At 40.0% G+C, this 10,984-nt stretch overlaps 1 pseudogene; it reads left to right on the forward strand.

Moving 5' to 3' along the window:
• The first annotated feature begins 1,028 nt into the window (after positions 1–1,028).
• Positions 1,029–10,702, forward strand: LOC120575032 (annotated as a pseudogene).
• Positions 10,703–10,984: the final 282 nt, after the last annotated feature.

Genomic DNA, 10,984 nt, shown 5'->3' on the forward strand with positions numbered 1-10,984 from the left:
AAAAAAAATTAGGGTTGTTGGCCTTTAGTCAGCTGCCTTTCTGGTCAGTGGACTAAATGAATGCTGGGAATCCTGGGGCCGCATTTGAAGGGAGTTTTCGAAATTAAATTGTATAGGACAGCCTTCGTTGCGCCACTGTGATGCAATCGCTCTACAAAGGTGGCCTCAGAAGGCTGCAGCCCCTAAATTGGGACACAGCTTTAGACTGTAGAGACCCAGACCAGCCCACAACAATCAGCCGGACACCACCAGTCCCTGCACCCCCCTTCACCACATGTACACACCAGCTCCTAATACTGCCCCTCAGCTAAGTGGTGAGTAACATAGTATGATAGTGGACTCACAGAGACCAGAAGGCTGCCTGGGTCCTGATGGTAACATGACTAAAGGTTGAGTGTGGAGCATTGGTGTCATCAGGATGTGTTGTATGGGAGGCCACAGGGCGGTTTGATTGGATTCAGGCTCGGTTTTTGGATATAAATTTGTGACCACTGAATTCAGAACAAATAAATTCAGATACATGGTTTTCAAGGTAAAATATTTCAATATAAGGAACTCAGTGGCGGTTAAAATTGTGTGTGTGTGTGTCTTTGTGTGTGCGTTCGTTTCATAGACTTCCTTTATTCGGGTTTTTGACCGTTCTGTTAAACTAAATGAGCCGTTATCAGCGGTGTATCAGAGAGTTGTCCCTACATGGCACACCTCAGTGTTTGCAGCATTACCTGGTCAGACGGTGTGGCCAATCAGCTTCCTCGGTTGCCATTCTCTATTCTTCCCCTTCAGCCTGTACTCTTCTTTTAGAGAAATCACCTAAATTAATTATTAATATTCTTGGTATTTTTCCATTTTATAAACCACTGTCTCTCAAATGTAAACATGTGATCGTCATGGTCAATAGACCTCATTTATTTATAGTAATAATATTCATTATAGATATACAGTAAGTATATTAAAATGATGCACTCATCTGCAGATTCTGTGTCCCTGTTTAATCAGCAGTGTATCAGAGAGGTGTCCCTACATGGTAAACCTCTGTGTCCTCAGCTCCACCTGTCAGAAGGTGTGGCCAATCAGCTTCCTGTTAAAAGGACTGCTTCTGTCCTGTCAGGCTCAGAGATCAGGGGCTTCCTCTGAGACTCAACAACCTGCAGACTGTCCTCAGAGACCACCATCACATCCAGCAACCCTCCAGCCAGCCGACCAATCACACCAGGAAGACGTTTCTGGACCAGCGTCCAGCTCTCCGAGCCTCTCACCAGGTCTGCACTCTTGCTTTCTGTAAAAATAAATTCAAAACAATTTCACAGGAATGTTCCAATTTTTTTTTACAGACTTTTTCTGTATTTTTTAAAAAATGCAAAAATTTAAAAATAGACCGTGAATTTACATGTCTATGGTAAAAGAACATCTGTAACTGTGAATTACCCTAAACTTAAAAATGTTTAAAGAATCAGGAAGTATGCCGTGATATCAGGTCTTGCCATGTAACAAATTGCTTCACGGCACTGCACACATACACCCATTCAGGAACCGGCTAACAAGGTAGTGATGGAGTTTTACACACTATCTTCATGTCTGAGCCGGCAAAAAAGAAGCAGAAAGCTAGGAAAGCATTGTCGGAGGAACAGAGAAAGAGGAAACGGTAGACTGACCGAGAGAGGAGTCAGACACGAGTAAACATAGGAGCTGTCAAATATCTATTCTGAAGCTGTAGGGGGGGCTCTATAGAGAAACCTGCCAGCACAAAGCCGGAAAACAGCGAAGAAATTGCCAAAACTGCATAGCGCCCCTTTAAATAAGGGATAATGTAGAGCGAGGCGGTTGTTATAGCGAATACAACCCCGATCAGGACCCTGGCCATGTAAATAATGTTTATAGACGCTTTATAAATCAATTATTAACATTGAGTATTAACTGATCATTAATTAATTATTCTAAGCATTAGTCATTCAAATAATGTTTATAACAGGTTTACAAAAACAAGTATCAACATTGATAGAGCTAAATGTATAAACCAATTATTTTATATAACGCTTAAAGAATAACATATATTAGGTTATGGTTAATGACCGGCGAGGTGCCCATTGTCAGGAATTAATGGATGAAGGCGAGGCCAGAAATGTCCGACTACCTTCATTACATTACATGTATTCCTGTTAATGGATTATTCTAAGCATTAGTCATAACCTGAAAGCTATTCAAACTATGTTTATAGACACCAAACCATTCTTAACAGTGACAGAGTATTAACTATCTATCTACATTTATAAACAGTTCTGGTCTCCCCTTAGTCCGTTAATTTCTCTTAATGGACACCTTGGAGGGGCATTAGCCCGCTTATAGTCACTTGCCAATTTTTAGGGCCCGAGCGCCGAAAGTGGCGAAGGCCCTATTGAAAATTAAGGAATTATTATTATTACACCAAATGAATTGGCTTTTTGAGGGGCTTAACATATTCAAAAACTCACCAAAATTGGCGGTTGCATCAAGTCTGGTGAAGATTTACGTATTTTAAGGGTTTCGGGATAGGCGCGCAAAAATGGCTTGCTATAGCCCCCTACAAAAATCTAGCCCCTGCAGTGCATTTAATGTAGACTCACGAAACTTGGTACTCATATGTACCATGTCAAGATGTACAAAACACGTCATTGGAGCCATACCCTAAACCCAACAGGAAGTCCGCCATTTTGATTTCAAAGTTCGAAATTAGTGTGATTTTGGCCATTTCCACATGTCGTACTTTAACGAACTCCTCCTACAGATTTCATCCGATCAACTTAAAATTTGGTCTGTACCAAGACATTAAAGATGAAACGTTGTTAAAAGAAAAAGTTTTCGTCATAGGGCGTGGCCGTGGCGGGGCGGCCATTTTGTGCGTTTTGCCGCCGAAACAGGAAGTGGGTGTAACTCGAGTGTACATTGTCCAACTGGCTCGAAACTTTTCAGGATTCATAAGAGTAAGGCCGATCTAGCCAATGAGAGCCTGGCTGTCAGAATCATGAATAGTAATGAGCTCAGGCAACATGATGTCAGACTGACCAACTTTTGTAATTGGCCTGATTTCTCTGCTTATTTCTGTTCAGTGGCTGGAGCTAGAGGAGGTAGCAGTTCATTTTCACATTCACGACATAACACAAACACGATTTCAAAAAATGATAGTAAAAACGGTTTTGTATGGCAGGGCACCTTTAACAACAAGACAAGCTAGCTATCCTGCCATGTCATTGTCCCCAAATTAATATGAAGATTTTCACGAACAAATTATCCGCCATGTGTTCCGTTACTGTCGGCTGCAGCCTGAAGTAGCGACCTGAACAGTGAACGAGATGTGAGATAACGTTAATCGCTGTGAAACAAAATCAGTTCAAAGTGTACCCAGAGAAGGTTTAGAGCCTAGTATTGAGTCTCTTTGGTGTAACTTACTTCCTGCAGCTTGTGTGTTAGCGCCATCCGGTGGTGTTCAGAGGACTACACGCAGTGTTGGAAATAACAGATTCACATTCACATTGGTAAGCCGTCAGTTTAACCAGAACTCCTTTAGTAGGTGTCCTTTATCACTTACATGTATTTACGGTATTCTCGTCCTGCATTAGGAATTTGAAACAACCAAAGAGCTAAAAGAACAATGGCCAAGCATCAGGGAGAGGAGAACACTGAATCTTTAAAAACAGAAACCTGAAGCAACATAACGCTAATCTTTGGTATTTTCTGTGATTTGGCACCCCCTACAGTTTCAGAGTGTTATTAACTTCTACAACGCTGTCATAAATACAGTGCCTTGCGAAAGTATTCGGCCCCCTTGAACGTTTCGACCTTTTGCCACATTTCAGGCCTCAAACATAAAGATATAAAACTGTAATTTTTTGTGAAGAATCAACAACAAGTGGGTCCCAATTATGAAGTGTAACGAAATTCATTGGCTATTTCAAACTTTTTTAACAAATAAAAAACTGAAAAAGTGGGCGTGCAAAATTATTCAGCCCCTTTACTTTCAGTGCAGCAAACTCTCTCCAGAAGTTCAGTGAGGATCTCTGAATGATCCAATGTTGACCTAAATGACTAATGATGATAAATAGAATCCAGCTGTGTGTAATCAAGTCTCCGTATAAATGCACCTGCTCTGTGATAGTCTCAGAGGTCCGTGTAAAGCGCAGAGAGCATCATGAAGAACAAGGAACACACCAGGCAGGTCCGAGATACTGTTGTGGAGAAGTTTAAAGCGGATTGGATACAAAAAGATTTCCCAAGCTTTAAACATCCCAAGGAGCACTGTGCAAGCGATAATATTGAAATGGAAGGAGTATCAGACCACTACAAAATCTACGAACCGGCCGTCCCTCTAAACTTTCAGCTCATACAATGAGAAGACTGATCAGAGATGCAGCCAAGAGGCCCATGATCACTCTGGATGAACTGCAGAGATCTACAGCTGAGCTGGGAGACTCTGTCCATAGGACAACAATCAGGCGTATACTGCACAAATCTGGCCTTTATGGAAGAGTGGCAAGAAGAAAGCCATTTCTTAAAGATATCCATAAAAGTGTCGTTTAAAGTTTGCCAAAAGCCACCTGGGAGACACACCAAACATGTGGAAGAAGGTGCTGTGGTCAGATGAAACCAAAATTCGAACTTTTTGGCAACAATGCAAAACGTTATGTTTGGCGTAAAAGCAACACAGCTCATCACCCTGAACACACCATCCCCACTGTCAACCATGGTGGTGGCAGCATCGGTTTGGGCCTGCTTTTCTTCAGCAGGGACAGGGAAGATGGTTAAAATTGATGGGAAGATGGATGGAGCCAAATACAGGACCATTCTGGAAGAAAACCTGATGGAGTCTGCAAAAGACCTGAGACTGGGACGGAGATTTGTCTTCCAACAAGACAATGATCCAAAACATAAAGCAAAATCTACAATGGAATGGTTCACAAATAAACATATCCAGGTGTTAGAATGGCCAAGTCAAAGTCCAGACCTGAATCCAATCTAGAATCTGTGGAAAGAACTGAAAACTGCTGTGCTCAAACGCTCTCCATCCAACCTCACTGAGCTCGAGCTGTTTTGCAAGGAGGAATGGGCAAAAATGTCAGTCTCTCGATGTGCAAAACTGATAGAGACATACCCCAAGCGACTTACAGCTGTAATCGCAAGCAAAAGGTGGCGCTACAAAGTATTAACTTAAGGGGCTGAATAATTTTGCACGCCCAATATTTCAGTTTTTTATTTGTTTAAAAGGTTTGAAATATCCAATAAATTTCGTTCCACTTCATGATTGTGTCCCACTTGTTGTTGATTCTTCACAAAAAATTACAGTTTTATATCTTTATGTTTGAGGCCTGAAATGTGGCAAAAGGTCGAAAAGTTCAAGGGGGCCGAATACTTTCGCAAGGCACTGTATGAACAGCTGTACACGTGCATTTGTTATGATTACATAACTTACAATTGAATGCTAGCGAGTCAACAACTAACAGCCATAAATGGGATGGTTGTGTTGTGAGTCTTGAACGTGCAGCGTTTAGAACATGAGTCCTCATCACTGTAACACCGTGCTGACTTATTTTATTAGAGCTGTTTGTTTTAAGCTGTGTCAATTACTTACCATGTGCAATTTTTTCTATTCTCAAATGGCATTCTATTATTTAGTGCAAATTTTTTACTATGCATAATTTATTTTATAATAGGGCAAGTGCAATACGTACATTACCTACAATATGTATGATATATAAGGGCCTGTGCAATATCCCCTCAACTATTGGACGATCTCTTGTATATGTCAGAATGTGACTTTAGCCTTGACTTTAGGCAGCTTTTTCATTTTGTTCCCAATGTAACATGTTTTGGTTAACTACCCAGTTTGAGTTTTAGTAATGTGTATTTTTCATTTGGTTTTATTGGTAGATGTGTTGCATGTGTAGTGATTGAAACAGGTAAGTGTCCAGAAAAAACCAGGACGAGAGGCCAATTACAAAATATGAATTGAGTTTATTCACAAAGTTGGCATAGATTAAAAACACTAATAAGGCCAATAGGGCCAGCATGGAACTACACAGTAACAACTTTAAAGGGGAAAGTGCAATGGCATCGACACAATCACTTATATGGCAAATAATGCACAGGAATAATAGGGGCTATTGATATGCTTTAGGTCCCAATATACACAATAAAAGAGCAAAAGAACAAATTAACACTACACACTTTAAAACATTAATTCCATGCAAGGAATAATAGAAAACAACACCTCAAACCACACTAACAGGCAATAAGGGGTCTCCAAAGCTATATCTGAGCCTATAACCAGCTTTAGAATTGCACAGCGCCCGTCAGCGATACCCTTTACCCTGTAATAATAATAATAATAAAAATAATATTTAAAATGAAAGAAAATGAACAAATAAATGCCCGTTACTATAAATGAATGTGGGGAAAAAACAATGACAGACAATGTTGCACTCGAAAACAGACCTAAGACAAATCAAGACAATATTAGTCAATTTTTCAGCATATTTTAAGACACAATATATTTCATAAAATCGTCGGACAGTCTGCCGTACCTTTTGACCATTTATGTTTCATTCAGACCAGCAGTATGTTTTAATGTCGTTATGACCGGTACTAGAAAGGAAAAACAAAAACAACATGCTGAACATCTCAGTTATATTCTACTATATTTGATAGATTTCACGGTTCATAACTTACAATCATTATCTCCGCTCCAAGTTTGAACTCATCTGAACAGCTGACTGAATTTGTTTTACAGCGCACCTATAGCCTACAGCAACCTGTATTCTGTCACTGCAGTCTTCTGCACTCTATGAAAACAAATGCATTTCCTAATTTAACAACTTTTCTTACACACTCTCATGTTACAAACTGTAGAGGTTTAAATGAAAACGGCACCTACCACAAGGCAAAATGTTTGGCCGTCGCGTACACCCCGTTGCACTTCCTGACTTTGCGGGTCGATAGAGACAAAGAGAGAGAGAGAGCGCAAATTACCGGTTTCCCTAAATAACCTCCGCCATCACCAGGGCCATGACCAGTGTTGGGCAAGTTACTTCCAAAATGTAATACATTATAGATTACTAGTTACTGTCATTTGAGAGTAATTAGTTATATTACAATATTACTGTCTCTGAATTGTAATGCGTTACACTACTTTTGCGTTACTTTTGAGTTACTTTCACCAAAATAACAGCGGAAGTTGGACTTGGCAGCTAGCTTGTGAATTTCACCGGATCAATAAGTCTCATCTTTATCCACTTTATTAATACATCATAGATTATTCATAATCTTTTGTATAATTAATATGAATATGCAAAGTAACTAAAGCTATAAAAAAAGATAAGTAAAACGTACAATAGGCAAGTAGGAGAAAATGAAAATACTCAATTAAAAGTACCTTACAGTTGTATTGAAGTACGGCATTGTTGTAAAATGTTTGTTTAAAGCACTTGAATAAGAAATTCATGTTGTTTAGTTTAAAACAGTCTAAAGGAAATGGTCAATAGTGTGATTAAAACTCACTATTTACATTATTTACAGTACTTGATTTACAGCTGATATGTGAAAAGGTACACAACCTTATTTGTTTAACAGTAATTTAGTTTTACTGGGAACCGTCACAGGAAGTGCTTTTATTTCTGAAGCCGTACTTCTGTGTAGGCTACACAGAAGTTGTCTGTTGTGTACTAGTAGCTAGCGTGTGTTGAGATGAAGGTGAGATGCTACGTGTCCGTCAAGCTTAAGTTGTTCACTTTCTTGTTTGTAAAACTGCAACATATTGAACAGTAAATGGTCACAGTAAAAGACAAGCGTTTTTGGTGGTCATTCGAAGGCATTCCACTACAGGCATAGTTACTCTCCACCGCTGATAAAATGCAATGGTATTACGTGTAGCAAGCCTAAACATTAATTCCCGACATGTTTAAATCTGTCAGCGGCTCGGACACACTGCTGTCCGCGCTGACGTACCGTCACCTGTTGGGACACAGATGTTGTCCGTACCGTCTCTGGTTCTGGCTCCGACCGCGGGAATAGTGACCGGACAGCTTTCTCCAACGCCGCGTAATAACTCCTGAAAATAATGTCCATGTCGCCAGGTAATCTGTCTCTGCAGTCATCTCAACCATCGAATACAGCAACAGGAAATAACACTTGCGGACTTTTTTTTTCTCCCTGTGAAGAAATGTTTTGCGGTGTTGGGGAATTCTTAAAATAACAATACACCACTAAATGTTGCTTTAAAATGCGTTGTAACTCGCGTTACTGAGATTGTAACGAGTATAATATTACCGAAATTTAATTAGTAATGCGTTATATTACCGCGTTACAGCAAAAAGGAATACATTACTGTAATTGCGTTACTTTTGTAACGCCTTACTCCCAACACTGGCCATGACGTCACACCCATTACACATGTTTTATTAGTTATTATTTGCATGAGGTTGTGGATTTGCTGTGTGTTTTTTCTAATTGTTAGATTGGGATTACAAGAAGCAGCTGTGATTGCCTGGACCCCCTGTACAGGGGGAGGACAAGTCGGGGCTGTGACCTGTTGCAAGAGAGTCGTATTTTTAGTCTTTTTTAGTAATGTTTTTGTATTGCTGTGCAGAAAGGACCAGTTGGATTTTAAATAAATTATTGATGAAACCATCCTGTGGAGGCTAAGTTTTTTTTAACAGTGGAAACGCCTTGTTTTGCTGGTAACAAAGGACCTCACACCACTGTGAGACTTTTTTTGTCTATTTTATTTTTATGTCCTAAAGTACATTGTTGTCTTGTCATATACTGTCATCAATTGTACTGTCTATTGTACAAACTGAATGAAATGATAAGTTATGAATGGGTTTGTATGTACCTGTTGCCAGAAATTTTGCCTTAAGACAAATTTCCTTCAGGATGATAAAGTTTATCTTTTCTTATGATTCCATGTTGTGTTGTCTGTGTTGCAGTCATGGCGTTCCCTCGCCTGTCTGCCTCCATGCTGTTGGCTTCATTGATCCTTCCTCTCTACTGGACGACATCCTCAGCTCGGTCACATGATCCCACATCCTCCGTCGTCTCACCCCCTACAGGGTGAAGACAGACCTGGATTTCGAAACCAGAGAGAAGCTGGATAAATCTTTTGCGGTGGCAAACAGCATCCTCACTGTCGCCAAAGAAAGCGTTGATAAGATTGATACAGAAAAGTTGTCAGGTGTGATGAGAAGTCTTGCCAACTTCGCCAGCTTGGCACCCGGCATCGGAGGTCTGATCTTCTCTCTTGTCAACATGGTCTTGATCTTCATCCCTCAGACTGACCCGGTGCTGGAAGAGGTGGATAAAGGGTTTGCAGAAGTGAACAAGAAGTTGGACTATATCTCATTCCAGATCTCAAAAGAGAAGGATGAAATAGAATGGACTGCCTACACCAGCATCTACTCTAAAGACGAGTTCAACATCCTCGACTCCTGGGTGAAGTTCAAAGAGATTCTTCAGAACATTTACAAAGAAAAAAGCGATGAGGGTAAACTCCGACTGGCAGAAATATTCGTCAACTACTATGAGAACACAGGAACTGAGGCCAGTGTGGCCAATTTCTACTGTTACCTGACAGTCAAAGGCATGTCTCTCAGTGGAAACCTCAATGAACTGCTGAGGAAGAAGTTTAAATGTAATGTTCAAGAGATTGGCAAATATAACATCAATTTCAGTCGTTTGCTGTGGAAGGGGATGGTGCTGAACCAGGTCTACTGGAAACTGATCGGGTTGGATTCATCAGGTATAGAAGCCAAACACGAACGTCTATGAGGCTCAGATATCAGCTCTAGACTACTGCCTGACCAACCACATGCAGTATGTGAAGGAAGACGTGGTGGAGATCAGGAAAAGACTCAATAATAAGAATAAAAAAGACATCGCTGATGAGGTGAAAAAAGCTCTGGATAAGAATTACAATTGGTACAACTGGGTGGTGCTGGTGTACGACACAAAATACAACTATTACAAACTATATGAGCTGACTAAGATTACAGAGGACACGATCACCATCGCTGTGGGATACACTCTGATAACAGATGTAAGAGATGAAACAATAGTTAGAGAAGCAGCCAATGAATGCTTTAAAGACAAATCGTGTGAAATTCAGGACAAAGTACGTGACTGTAGGTATACTTGGTCTCATCCACATGATACTATGGGTACACAGTTTCATTACAGATTCACTGAATATGCTAAAGTGACACATACTGCCGATCATTATTATTCTGATTACTTTGCTGAGACTCCAACACCCTTACTCCACAAGGAATGTTCGAATGGCTATAAGGGCAGGATGTCCATCTATTACTCCCGGAGGTTGCCTGTCTGCCAATGGAAACCATATATCAACAAAGGAAGGTGCAAGCGGCTGCTGGACTCCAATGAATGGTTTTGTGAGTGTCGAGATGGTTACTATGGTAAGAGATGTGAAAAGAGAATCCACATTGGCACCGCTATAGCGGTCGATATGAAAGCTGTTCCTATAATTACCAATGACACCAAAATAAAAAGGATGGAGGTCAAACTCAAGGAGATTTATGACATCTTCAACCCCAAAATAACCATCAACTAAGTTGTTTATTTTGATTCATTAAAAGTTTAATTAAAAGGTCCTGAAAATAATTAAATAAATGAATAATTAAAGTTATTAAAGTGACATTATAACTGTTAAGTTGCTGCAGTCTGTTCCAGCTTAGTGTAACTCTGTTGTTCTTTATCCGACCACCAGATGGAGATAATGTGACAAGAAACTAATAAAAGAATTACTAACTAAAAACTCTCTCCTTGTTTTTTGTAACTAAACATGTGAATATTCTGATTTGTTTGAATAAAAAGCACAAACTACAGTGGGAATTGACGACCACCTTCCATATTAAATATTAATGTTTGGTCTTTTTTCCTTTGCTGTTTTAGACTTTAAAGGGTAACTTCAGGGTTTATTTAAACCTGGACTCTCTGTCTCCAT

Source organism: Perca fluviatilis, chromosome 15 (assembly GCF_010015445.1).
Source record: "Perca fluviatilis chromosome 15, GENO_Pfluv_1.0, whole genome shotgun sequence".
Lineage (NCBI taxonomy): Eukaryota > Metazoa > Chordata > Actinopteri > Perciformes > Percidae > Perca > Perca fluviatilis.